The sequence below is a fragment of the Acanthochromis polyacanthus genome, chromosome 13, assembly GCF_021347895.1.
Source record: "Acanthochromis polyacanthus isolate Apoly-LR-REF ecotype Palm Island chromosome 13, KAUST_Apoly_ChrSc, whole genome shotgun sequence".
Lineage (NCBI taxonomy): Eukaryota > Metazoa > Chordata > Actinopteri > Pomacentridae > Acanthochromis > Acanthochromis polyacanthus.
The window spans coordinates 3,168,713-3,182,273 of NC_067125.1; positions in this window are offsets into that span (position 1 = coordinate 3,168,713).

A 13,561-nucleotide genomic window follows, 5' to 3' on the forward strand; every position below is an offset into this window, starting at 1 on the left:
AGGAACAGTGTGGCTCTAGAGGGAACACTCTCCTCTATTATGACTATTAAAATGGTTGGTTTGGAGCCGTAACATAAATGGGAACCAGAGATAATCAAGGCTTCAGAAAAGGCCACCAGGGAGGCCAACATGGCTCACAAGAATTCATTTTTCCCTGTTCTTTTTTTTTTGTTCCTGTTTACAGTTGTGCCATTTATTCTGAGTTTACAGTCTTTATTATTTATTTTTGGACCTAGTTAATAAGTTATTCACCCTGCTCCTGTGGGACATAGTTTAGTGTCTGATTGTAATTCTGTTCACTGAATGGATCATTTAAGTTATGAAGACATGTTTTGTTTTTGCTTCAGCACTTTTTATTGTTTAGTTGCTGATGGGGTCAACTTGAAGCTGTTGAGTGCATTAAAATCCTCCAAGACAAATGTTACAAAGTGGTTGCTGGAGTTATTTCAATCATGCAGGTATTTATGGAAAATACTGAAATGTGTTGTGCTCATGCAGCCACAGAACTTTCATCCATATTTTACAAAAAGAAACATTTTCAATACTGAATGCCCTTGCTCTGTGTTTTTTCTGTTTTTTTTTAAGCTCAATGTTTTTTTATTATGTCTTAATGTTATCTCTATAATAAGATTTTAACAAATTACACCAGAATGCAGGAAATAGGATAAATAATTTTCTATATTTTTTGAATGTTGAACTACAGCCTTCACATACAGTCTATGAGCATGCAGTATGTCTTGTTACTGAAAGGAGTTTACACTTCTTGACATAAATCTGTTAAATTTGGCTTCATGCCATATTTTTTTTGTTTATATCAAGAATTTCCTTCTCAAAAATAATGGGAAAATTTCTAATAAATGTATTTTGCAACATCATAAAACTCTGCTTTAAACACTTTTTTTTGTTTCTAATATAAAGTCTCGTCCTCTGAGATCAATTCATTTATTCTTCACCGACTGAGGTGAAATGAAAACCAGGCAATCCATTTACTCTAATCGTACTCTTTAATCATTATTTAATAATAATAGTTGGGGGGTGAAATAGGGGCAGTGAAGGAGTAGAGGGAGGCAGAGGACAAGCCCTCTCCTTCACTCTGCTGTCCCCGCCCTCTTTTCTCTCCTCCAATGAGCAGAGATCAGGAAGAGGAAGTGTAGATAAGGTGGGGGTGTGGCCTGTTAGAGTCTCTGGGACCATGTAACCTTCTCAGGTAAGTCTGTGGTGTAAGGTTGTGGCTGTGTCTTTTCTTTTGTTTGTTTGTTTGTTTTTTCTTATTAGGTAGTATTAGCAATTAGCAATTGGTCCTTGCATCCTAGATGAAGTCTCCTTGTATAGTCTCTGTCTGTGGTGAGCTTGGCTGAAGTAGTGAAGTATTTTAGCAATTAACCACTAGCATTAGCATGTAGCACTAGCAAGTTTGGTGAGCTGGCTTGTATTGTTTCTTTGTCAGTGGTAAGTTTGCTTTGGACATGGTAGTCTTACAGCTAGCATTAGCATTTAGAGGGGTTTGGAGAGGAAAGTATAGTTTCCTTGCATTTTCAGCAGTTGGCACTAGGTATTCGGCATCTTGCACTAGCTAACTGGTAGCATCGGCACTGGTCACTATCTGAAGCATCTCCTAAACAGGCCTGGGTCAGCTGAACGTGGCGGTGCTGGTTGGATTGTGTAGCAGCAGTAGTGTGAACTGGCACTAGAGGGTGAATCCTAGCCTCCTGGAGGTGTTGTGGGACTAAACAGGAGAAACACCATTTAAGAGAGGTTTCCACCTGATGACCCCCAGAGATATGTTAAAATCACTGCTCACAGGTATGTACAGTGATGGGTCAGGGGTCTTAGGGCCTTCATTGAGTGCACATCCTCTTTGTTTGAAGCACAAGTGTCTTGTGTTGAAACTAACTTACAACATCAATGTAGAATCTTACATTTTTTTGCGACCAAATGTTGATTCTGTGTCGTTTTATTTATGTTTTTATGTTGTGTACGAATTTTTTGGTCCTGCATTAAAAGCTGACTGTCACAGATTCACTAAAAGTAGCTTCAGAGCTGAAAAACAAACTTTTTAACCCTTTAAGCTGCAGTCAATTCCAGCCGTTTTCAGTACAAAAAATCGCTAATATTCTATTTTTAAATAAAAAAATTACGAAAAATACGGGGAATATTGGACGGGCATCAGGAGGTGCATTTCCTTGAAAATGACCGATTCGGGGATTTTATACCGACTTCAGGACATGTTTTGGACAAAATAGTTTACTGGCTTGTGTCATCTGGATGTAAAAGGTTGGATTATGGCCGTTTTTTGTGGAATCTTTATTTGTGTGTGTAGTAATGAACCCGGAAATGTGAGTCGCGCTGTGTACGTTGAAGCCGTGTATAGAGAACGGATGGATGAATATTTGTTTTTGTCAGACAAATGTGTTTTTCTCACCCGCTGTGGTCATCGCATCTGAAAGTGGTTTATACCGGCGGATTCATGAGAATCTAAGCTTTCCATCGGCGTATAGTGTTTGTATAATCGCGTTTGCACCCGTCGGACATTCTTGAAATTCCTATGCAAATTAGTAGGTGTACCGCCGGCGATACACTGAAGCTTAAAGGGTTAAGGAGTTCTTATTGGATGTTTTCCTATAAAGACTTCTAAGAAAGTGTTTCTTGGTTATGCGACTCTACGTCTTGACTTGGTCCTCAACACCACAAAGACAAAATAGACTTCAGGAGGACCAGGAGAGTCGTGCAGTCCCCACTCCACATCAGAGGAGAAGAGGTAGAGAGGGTGGACTCAGTCAGATTCGTTGGCATGCACATTACCAAGGATCTGACATGGACACTAAACACCTCCACACTGATGAAAAAAGACCAGCAGAGGACGTTTTTCCTGAGGAAGCTGAAGCAGGCTGGTCTGGCCCCACCACTGCTCAGAAACTTCTACAGAAGCACCATGGAGAGCATCCTCTGCCAGAGCTGCACAATGTGGTACAGTTCCTGCACAGCAAAGAACAGACAGGATCTGTCCAGGGTGGTAAAGGTGGACCAGAGGATCGTGGGAGCTGAGATTCTGGACTTGGACTCTGTGTTCACTAAGCGCATGCAAAGAAGATCAGGGTCCATCTGCATGGACGTCAGTCACCCAGGACACTTATTGTTTGTCCCCCTGCCGTCAGGGAGGCAGTTCCGGGCCATCAGAGCACAGACTACCAGGCTGAGGAACAGTGGTGGATCTTCCGTGGGGGCACAGGGGGCAGACTGTAGATATGGATATCTGTGGCTGCAGTACCCAGTGAACAGGAGGATTTTATTAGAGGAAGTCAGACACAGCCACAGAGAGAAACATTAGAGCTCACACTGAAACGGAGCTACAGCTCTATGTCTTGTAAGTGTGACGGTAATAATCCGTGCCAGAGCAGACATCATTAGCACTTCCGCTAGGCTGACAAACTTCCGGTCACTGCACGGATGCTGTTTTCAGTAATGTAGCCAGAACGTTCAATGTGCAAGTCAAGGCAGGTGAGCGAATACTTTTGGCAATATAGTGTATCTTTCTGACTAAACTAAGATAAAAAGTGAAAAACTGCCTGATTCCTGCATCATGAATGTCAATCTTTTTGGTTTTTATGACAGTAAACTGAATATATTTGGGTTTGAAATTTTATAAACCAAAACAAGAAATGAATTACTGGAGAAAACACTCAACAGATTAATGGACAAAGAAAATGTGTTTTCCATCATATATGGCTGAATTCCTCCAACATTACAAGATACATACAATTTAAATTCAATTTTATTTTTATAACACCAATTACAGGTCAAACTGTCTCAAAACGCTTCATTTTTATATTTTTGTCATATCTGAAATATGAAAAAGTAAGAAATTTAAACCTCTTGACTAATCCAATTTATTATTTGGTTTTTAAGAGACTAATGGACAATTAAAATAACTTTCTGCACTAAAACTAATAAACATGACGTCAAATAGAAGGAACAGTTTTAAATCCTGCAGTCCCACGACGACAAGAATAAAGTTTGTGAACAAAAACTAAATCTGCTGCTGGATTCCATTAAAGTCCTAATAAATGATCATAAAGTGTGATACTAAAGGTTTGTGGAGCTAAAAATCTCAAAGTGAAGATATCAAGTTGAACATCTGGATGGAGGCTGATAAAAGTTGACCTTCCTTCATTTCTCTGGAGCGACTCCATGGATTTTAGGGATGCTGGTTAAAGACCTGCTCTTCTAGTCGTCTTCCTTCTAGTCGCTGTAAAAAGTCACTCCATCCTCACCGACTTCAACACCTCTTCATGACAACTGGTTCTGCCTCTGATCTGGTGGAAACTCAAGAAACTCGAGAAAACCTGTCAAGACTCGGATTTTCGAAAAACTTGTCGGGCGGGGGAAGGTGTGGTGGGCAGTGGGGGAGTAGAGGCGGGCAGTGGGGGGTAGAGGGGGGAGGCTGCCACTCCTCTCCCCTCTCACTCTCCACCCTGACTCCACCCAGACTCTGCCTTGGCTCCACCCATGTGGTCACTTTATTAGGAACAGAAACTACGATGTCAAAGGGACGACGAGTTTATTTCTTTTTATCTGATCTGTAGCTCAGTGAGTTAAGGGTTTACCTATGGAACTGCAGGTTGATGGTTCAAGAGCAGTCCCTTGTTAAATTTTCTGAAAAACTTAAACAAAGACAGAAAGAAAAATGCCAGCAGTGGGTCTTAAACCTACTACCTTCCACTTGGTAGTCTCTCTTCTTACCCCCTGAGCTACTCACTTATTTTTTTGTTCATTTATCTTCTATTTTTTTTGTCATTTTCGAGTTGGTTTTTTTTTTAACTTTTGTCTCGACTCAACCGTTTTTCTCAGGAGGTTGGACTTCAGCCTTTGTGTTGGAGGATTGAACCCTCAGTTCAGACTTTCCAAAGCCTCCACACCTCCCGGGTCCTCAGGACCTGAGCTTTCACACAGTCTGAGGGATGAAATGTTCTAAGTCCCACAGTAGATCTCTGTTATTTTGAACTTTGAGACAGTCTGAGGACTGAAATTTAAGAAGTTCCTGAGTAGTTCACTGTTAGTTTGAACCTTCAGACAGTCTGAGGACTGAAGTTTTAAAAGTTTCTCAGTACTTCTGTGTCAGTTTGAACTTTCTGGTTAACAGAAGCCTTAAAACTTGTGACCATGAGTCTTGAGTTCACATTTAGACCATCCATCTGAGTTCTTCTCAGACCTTCACCTGTGGGTTCTTCAGAAATCCTGAACAAACTTTGATTCTCTTCACTGAACAGTAAAGTTTGTGGAGATCAGAAGGTAACATTAGTTTGATCGATGCCTTCAACTACTAGTAGACTTTATCTGGAAAGCAGTTTTCTGAAATGAGCTCTTAGTAAATCTGTCCACAGTCAAAGCAAGAACACAGAAAGAGGAAATGTTTGAAGAAACAACTTGATGTTTTCATTTCAGACCAGAAAACGCTTTAAGACCTTTATCTGTTTTTGCTCTTTTTCATCGTTTTATCGTCTCTTCTGTTTAATTTGATCTTCTAAAGTCTAACTGGTGTCTTTTCAAATGTTTTGTCTTTAGTTTGATTCTTCTTAAATGTTTAGTTTTGTTCTTTTCTCACCTTTTATTATTTTCTGTCTGATTTTGAAATGTTTTGTCTTTTTAATTTTTAATTGTTTCTTCAAATGTTTTATCGGCTTGTTTGATAAATTTCATTTTCTTTTCCAATGTTTAATTTTTAAAATAAATCTTTAAGGTTTTTCTTCTTAAATGCTTTATCACCTTTTAATTTTCTTTTTAAATGCTTCATTGTATTTTCTGTTTAATTCCTATTTAAAGTTTTATTGTCTTTAAGATTTAATTTTCTAATTAAACATTTAATTTTTTAATTAAGGTTCGGGTTTTGTGTTTTTAAAGGTTTTAATAATCAAATTAAATGTTTCATATTTTTTAAATGTTTAATATTGTTCTTGTTTAATTGTATTTTTAAATGTTTATCTAAAATGTTTGTTTGTTTAAAAAATGGTTAATTTCATAATTACATGTTTTGTATCTTCTGTTTAATTATTCAATTAAATACTCTGTTTAATATAATTTAATTGTATTTAATGTTTAGTTTTCTTTTTAGTTTTATTGTATTAAATGTTTTTCCTTTGATTTAATTACTTTTTTAATGTAGTTTATTTCTTTAATCTTTTCTTTCCATCAGAATTTCAACCTTAAAAATGAAACAAACCCTTAAATCACAATAAAAATACTTCTGATGTCACAATCATGAGTTAGTCAGTTATTCAGTTTATCAATTCAACTTTATTAGTTTAGAACCTTTCACACAGATGACAAAACTACACAAGCTAAGAAAAAAACTGCTAAAACTAGGATTAAAACTCAGAAACATCTTTAAAATATAAGATTTAACATGGTAATAAAGTGTGTTGTGTTCAGAGGATGGAGGGAGTTTATTGAAGTCTTCTTGGGCTCACACAGTAAATCATTTGAAATAGAAACTTGATATTCAGTCTCAGGAAACTGCAGAGCGACAGAAGAACCAACAATATCTCCTGTTTTCTCCTTTAATGAGTCGACTCTTCTGGTGCTTTCAGACCAAAGAACTACAGACTCTTCACAACCTGCTCAAACTCTTGGTACAGGACCTCACCACACGGGTCAACAAGGTTTCCTTCTCATTTCTACTCTGAAGCTCACCTTCTCCTGCTCAAACTGCTGACAAATGTTTGTGCTGCTCTAAAGTTTGGTCTCCAGACTTCCTAAAAACTCTCAAAGTCTCTTCTGCTGCAGGTTGCTTTGTAGAACTGTTCCAGAAAACCTCACTAAACCACATGGAGGGGCCTCAAGATAGTCGTCCAAATGAAACCAGACAAAAACCAAACTAGCACAACCCAAACGCTAAAGTCTCCTGCAGCCTACCAGAGAAGCTCTTTAAGCAGAGAATCAGGACAGGAACTCTTACCTTCTGGACAACCAACGTTGGTTCACAAACAACCAAAAACCTCTAAAGACTCACTACAGCCAAGATAAAGACACAACTCAGCTGCACCAAACCCACTAATCACTGCACACATTAGCATCATGTGCTAACTGTGGCTGAAGAACCACATTTACCAAGACAACTATCCAGTACAAAGCCCTAAAACACACCAAGAAACACATTAAAGAGGATTTTACTGCTGGAAGCTGCAAGCCAACGCCTAAAGAACAAACTAAAGCGACGGAGCCAAACCCGGTTCAGTGAAGAGAAGCAGAGGAAATGTTTGACTGCAGACATAAAGCAGGAAGACACTGAGCTGCTCAGGTGTTCCTGATGACACCAAGCAGCCACCTGGACAGCCAATAGGAACACAGCTTACTGGAAGTCCAGAGGGCTGGCTTAGTGAAGGAAATTTAAAGTTGAAGCAGAAAGTTAACAAAGAAAGTTGAAAACCACCTTCTGATCCCTGAAATCTGAGTTTTCACACAAAGAACGCCTGAACATGTCAAACTGGTTCCATAGTAGAACCTTCACTGTAAAAACATCACAGTATGGTGTGTTGCTCAAAAAACATTACAACCTGCTGTCTGGGGTCACCGAGGAGCAAAAACAGGACAAACGCTGGTTTCAGGGGGTTGAAAGAGTAAGTTTAGAACAACACAACATGTGAGCAGAAAAACCACAAAGTCTGTCTTTAGTTCAGCTGAAAATATGAGTTTTGTCTTTTTTATTGACCAAACTTTTCAGGAAGTAGATGAAGAATAATTAAAGCTCTCATGTAGAAGTCCAAGTAATTTTGGATCCTTGTGGAGAGTTTAATCTTAGAGTTTGTAAAGCTGCTGAGTTTTTAGAGTCCCATGGATTGTTTTGACATTTAATAACCGAGTCCTGAAATAAAATTACAGTTGTGGATTTCTGTAATTTAGTCTGGACTAAACAAATAACAGCAGCATAAATCTCAAACGTCTTTATGAGGAGTCTGGATTGAGGTTTCTCACTTGATAATGATCAAAACATGAAATTTAGGTTGGTTTAAAGGAATATTCCACCTTAAATCTTTGATTGTTGACCTAAAAGGTTGGTTTCAGGAAATATTCCACCTACAAGGTCCTCACACATCCACCTAAAAGGAACATTCCACCTTAAATCCCTGGACATGCTCCTAAAATGTTGGTTTAACCGAGTATTCCATCCAAAATCCTCAGAGACCTGAGGGGCTGTTAAAAGGAATATTCCACCTAAAACCTCCACTAGGGCAGTCTGTGTAGCAGCGACAGCAGAAAGAGGTCCTCTCTGGGTGGAAGAACAGCGTCTGAGTGGCAGCTCCCTTTCTGCTCTGACCTTACTCACTAAACTCAAGGTCCATGGAGGACTCCAGTAGTTGACGTTTACTGCTACAACCTTCTCTTTTTCAGCTTTCTTCCACGTCCGATCGCTCCCGACCCGTTTTTTTTTTTTTTTTTACGTCTTTGACCTTTTTTTTTCGAGCTTTGACCATCCGAGAACATGAAGTACATCATCAGCATCGGCGGCGTAACCGATGGAGGGAAAACCAGCCTCACCAACCGTCTGATCAAGAACCTGCCCAACTGCTGCGTGGTCCATCAGAATGACTTCTTCAAGCCCCAAGATCAGATTGAAGTTGGTGAAGATGACTTTAAGCAGTACGATGTCATCACTGCTCTGGACATGGATGCCATGATGAGGAGGAGCTATGCGTGGCTGGAGAACCTGGTGAAGTTTGAGAAGTCTCATGACGTTAATAAATAACACTCTGGACACAGAGATGGTTCTGAAGTCCAACCACAAGGAGGAGGAGGAGGAGGAGGAGACTCACATCCTCACTGTGGAGGGCTTCCTGCTTCATACCTACAGGTACCGGTCCATCAGAACACAGACTACCAGGCTCAGGAACAGCTTCTTCCTCAGAGCTGTTGCCTCCATTACATCACTGCATTCCCCCTCTGCTCTCAAACAAAGACTCGTTGATGGACAATAATCATCTTCATGTGCAATAACCACTCATGCCAAGCATTTCCCTTTCATCAGGCACTTTAAAGCAGACATTGCACATCATTTTATATACACACACACACAGTGCCAACAAAGTTTCATTGCAGAAATGCTTTGACAATAAACATCTTCGAATCCTTGGCTGTTGATTACTGTATGTATTTTTGATGTGACGCCACTAGGTGGAGACACAGCTTTGGTTTTCCTCCTGAAGCTACAACAGCTGCAGACAATCAGGAACTTCCAGATGTGAAACAGTTTGAATTTATCTGGGAGCCTCGTTGGTCTGCAGCTGTCGTTAAACGTCTCTGGATTCCTGTGAAAACTCAACACCAAACTCTCCTGTTTGTGAATCTTATTTGATGAATTAATGAAATGAAGAACTTTTGGCCCCGAAGCCACAGGAAGCAATGAGAAGATTAGTTTGCAAGTGGTCCTTCTGTTCCTGAGTTACAGCGTCAAAATAACAACCAGAAAGTGTGGATGTACAGCAGGGTTTCCCTTTTCTCTGTAATCGCTTCACTTACCCTCGTTTATGTGAAATCTGATCAGAATTCTTCTACAAATCCTCAAACTTCGGAGCTTTGACCACCAAAATGTGACACGTTTAAAGAGTGTTTCAGACATATTCCCTTTAACAACCCAGAAACAGGATTTATTCATTTATGAACCTTATTTTATTCTGATATCTTGATCCTTCATGAATTAAATACTGGAGCATTTAATCTATAAAAATCTGTAAATTATTGTGAGATAACAATTCAGTGGCGTAGATCCTTCCTATCCAGGGCAGTAAACCATATAAGAAGAAGTTGCACTTTAAGACTTTATGAGAAATAAATTCAGCCTCAGAGTCTGAAAATGGGTCAATGTGACGTTGAGCGATGCAGGAAATCAGAAAATAGTCTTAATTTCACCAAATGTTTCCACAGTGACGGCCAAACAGGCATGCATTAAGTGGCCTTGACTTTATAAAGTTGATCACTTTGACGCTGTCGTTTAAAACGTCATGTAACACGGGGCTAATCTTCTTGGACGCCAATGCCTCCCTGTGATTGAGTCCACTTCACGTCGGGTTTTCTTTTCTAATGCGCTATGAGTCCTTTCACACTGCCTGTCATTGATGCTGCTGCAGGATTTCCAGCTGATGCTGCTGTCAGAGAAGAAGGTGTTGATAATGTCAAAAATGTCCTCTCCTGTTGTTCTTCCTTCTAATGTTTTACAAGAAAGTTTGTGCTCGTAAATATCGATGCATCTCACAAAACCTACAAGCTGCACATTTCCACTAATATCTTTGGATTCATCCAGCTGGAGCAAGAAAGAGTCGCTAAGTTTTCCCACAACTTGCTCAACAATGTCTTGTCCCATTTTATCTACTCTCCGGCAAAGAGAGTCATTTGATAAAGGTACAGTCTTTAATTTCTCGGCTGCGTTTTTGTCCAGCATCGTCTCAGCGAGCACTGCAGCAGCTGGAAGGAGCAGCTCTTCAGTACGAAGTGAACGGCTTTTTGGCTTTAGCAACGAGCAGAGACACCGTGTAAGAAGCCTCCAGGGCTCTGGCTGATGTTGTGGAGGCCTTCCCCATCGTGTCTTCAGCTGACCTGAATTAATTTAGTTTCCTTTTAAAAAAACTCAGATGGTTTACCGATATGACTAGCGTGTTTTGTCTGGAGATGCTGCTGAAGATGTGTGGGCTTCATGCCACTGTTAGCTAACGTTTCCCCACAGATAAAACAGTGGCTTGGGAGGGTTACAGTTTGTGACTGTAAATCCCATTAACACATATTCTTCGGAATACTGTCTGAATTTTGCCAGCTCTAGTTTGGCCTTCTTTGGTACCCGTTTCTTCATGTTTTCAGCTGCATTTTTGCTCCGCTTTAGCCAGGACTCCATTGTTTTCTACATTGACAGTTGATTGACAGATGACGCCTGTGGCACGCGCCAGGTAGGGTCAAACCATCACGGTATGGGGGACACTCTGGGTTTGTGGTAATAAAATAGAATGGCCTACTTGATATGAAATTGAGTTTATGAACTTTCATTCATATTTTGTTGAAGTATTATTGAATAAATATATTTTATGAAGGATTTTTGAGTTTTTAAATATTTCTTTTAATTCTCACGTAGCCCCTGCATACCTTCAAGTACCTCCAGGGGTACTCATATCCCCATTTGAGAACCAATGGTCTAATATTTTAGATGTTAAGCTTATTAGAAGTAGAGACGTAGTATTTCAACCTGCATTCCTTAACCAGTCAGCAGGGGGCGACTCCTCTGGACAGGAAGTCTGACTGTGGGGAGAAAATAGCCGACTTCTCGCTTAGTTTATAAAACATTTTCCTGATGAGTTTCGGGTGTCAGTTGATAGTTTACAGTCTCCTTCAGTAAAAGCAAGTGTTAGTTTTGGAAAATTTGATCCCAATCAGAGTAAAAAAGAAAAAAGGAGATAAAGTAGGTCGGATATTTTTAACTCCTTAAGTTGGGTTTCAAAAGACCAATATAATGACGGGCAAAATTCTATATGATCGTCCACAAGATAAGTCCATCTTTTCATAAAGTGTGTAGTTTAACCGAGTTGACAGTCAAAGCTGGAGCGATGGAATCATGACGTTAAATCTTGACATTTGATTTTACTGCTGATGCTAATCATCTTGTTTTAACCTCCAAATGTGAAAAATTAAGCTGCAGTTCCTTGAATGTCCACTTGAAGCTGGTACCAACAGGAAATCGATGTCCAAAGACCTCCACATTAAAATGTCAAACTTTACAACAGAAATAAAGACTTTACAAGAAATGGTTTCCATCTCTAAAGGAGAACTCACCCACTTGTAAGCTTTGTTGATTGATCTCCAGCTTATCCAGGTATTCCAGACGCCCTGCTCTCCAACAACATTTTCCAGTTTCTCCTGGTTGATTGTGATGAGATAACTAAACCCTTCAGAAAGTTCTAGAATTTCATGGGAAACCTCAAAAGAAGGAACTAGCGCAGGAACTGACACGGTTGAACCTCTTTTACAAGTGTTTTAAGGGAAGAACAAAGTACTGACTTGAAAAAAACTGTTGTGTGGTTATGAGATGTGTGTGACGTGGCTGAGCCACTGACACGGACGACAACACCACCTGGGTTAAAAGAGCCTAGTACTCAGTAAAAAATAAATAAAAAAAATCGCAGGTTCTTTGGAATCAGGGGGAATAGGTTAAGAGCCACAACTCTATTAAAAGATACACTGGTATTATTCAGGTAAAATCAGAATTTAAAAGCCCCAGCCACCTCAATCCTTCACGGTGGCTCAGTCCTCCACCCATCTCACTCGGCGGCCTCCAAAGCAACGGACGGGGGATAGTCTAAAAGGACATAATGGAGACAGTCACCCCACCATACAACAAGGCCCGCCAAAGACATGCTTATGGTTAAAACACGGGTTCAAATGAACAGAGAGGGTACACACTCCTCGTGAACACACTCCTCTACTTTCCCACATAGCTTCCCCTCTCTTTCGTCGCCTGGTCGGCGTCCTGCCTTGCTCGGCGTAGCATCCTGCTAACGCCCCTGGGGTCTGGCGTGGCTGTGGCCATCCTCTCTTCTTGGGGCCCATCAGGTCTCTGTCCTTATGGCGTCTCCAGGTCTCGTACCGACCCTCCTGTTCGTCTGCCTTTCGGAGCGGCCCTCTCCCTCGCCGCTCTCTCGCCATCGCCACTCAGGTCCGCCTTCCCTCTCCGGCCGCCGTCTTCTCTGGATGTCCTCATTCTCCCCTTTCGCCACGGCTCTTGTCCACAGTCGTGGCTCCTCTGCCGCCGTCGCCACTCACTCTCCAGCTAACATTCCCAACACAAATCTCCTCCTGTCGCAGTTCTCTCCTCCTGTTGCCGTCCTCTCCTCCTGTCACAGCTCTTCCTCTGCCGTGGCCTTCATTGGCCGTGGCCCTCGTCTGCCACCGTTCTCCCAGCATGACTCTTCTTGTCACCGCTCTCCTGTACTGCTGCCCCGCTACTGCTTAAAAAGAGTCAAGTGCTGTCTCTACAGCTGCTACCAATGTTAATTAGAGCTGCCTGTGAGGCATTCAAGGCCATCACTCCTGAACCGAGTTCCCGCAGTGGAAAGATGCCTAAAATCTTTGAGAACAGGAGTTATTGGGTTACATGATTAATATTATGTAAACAACATGTCAGTGACTGGATCATTAGTTTAGCTTAAAGTGCAGATTTTCACACCAGAATCCTTCATCTTTGGTGAACAGAGTCAGATGTAGGTTGTGTTTTGCTTCTAGTGTAGTGGATACATTGTCTTCACATATTAAGTCTTCTGTCTTTATTCTAGGTCCTCATATACTAAAAAATATCCTTGGTCAAAAGATAATAATTGCAGAAGTCTCACCAATGAAAAACAGTGAATTGTCTTGGAGCAATCTTCAGATTCAAAATAAAGTGTTTATTCCATGCAGCACAGGTCAAAACACTCTGAGAGATACCCCGGCGTAAATCTGACTATGCCCTCTGATGCCCTGTCTTTTATACTTTTTGGCTCTGGGGTTCTACACCCCAGGTCCATCCTTCTGTTTTTTGGGACAAGTTGGGATT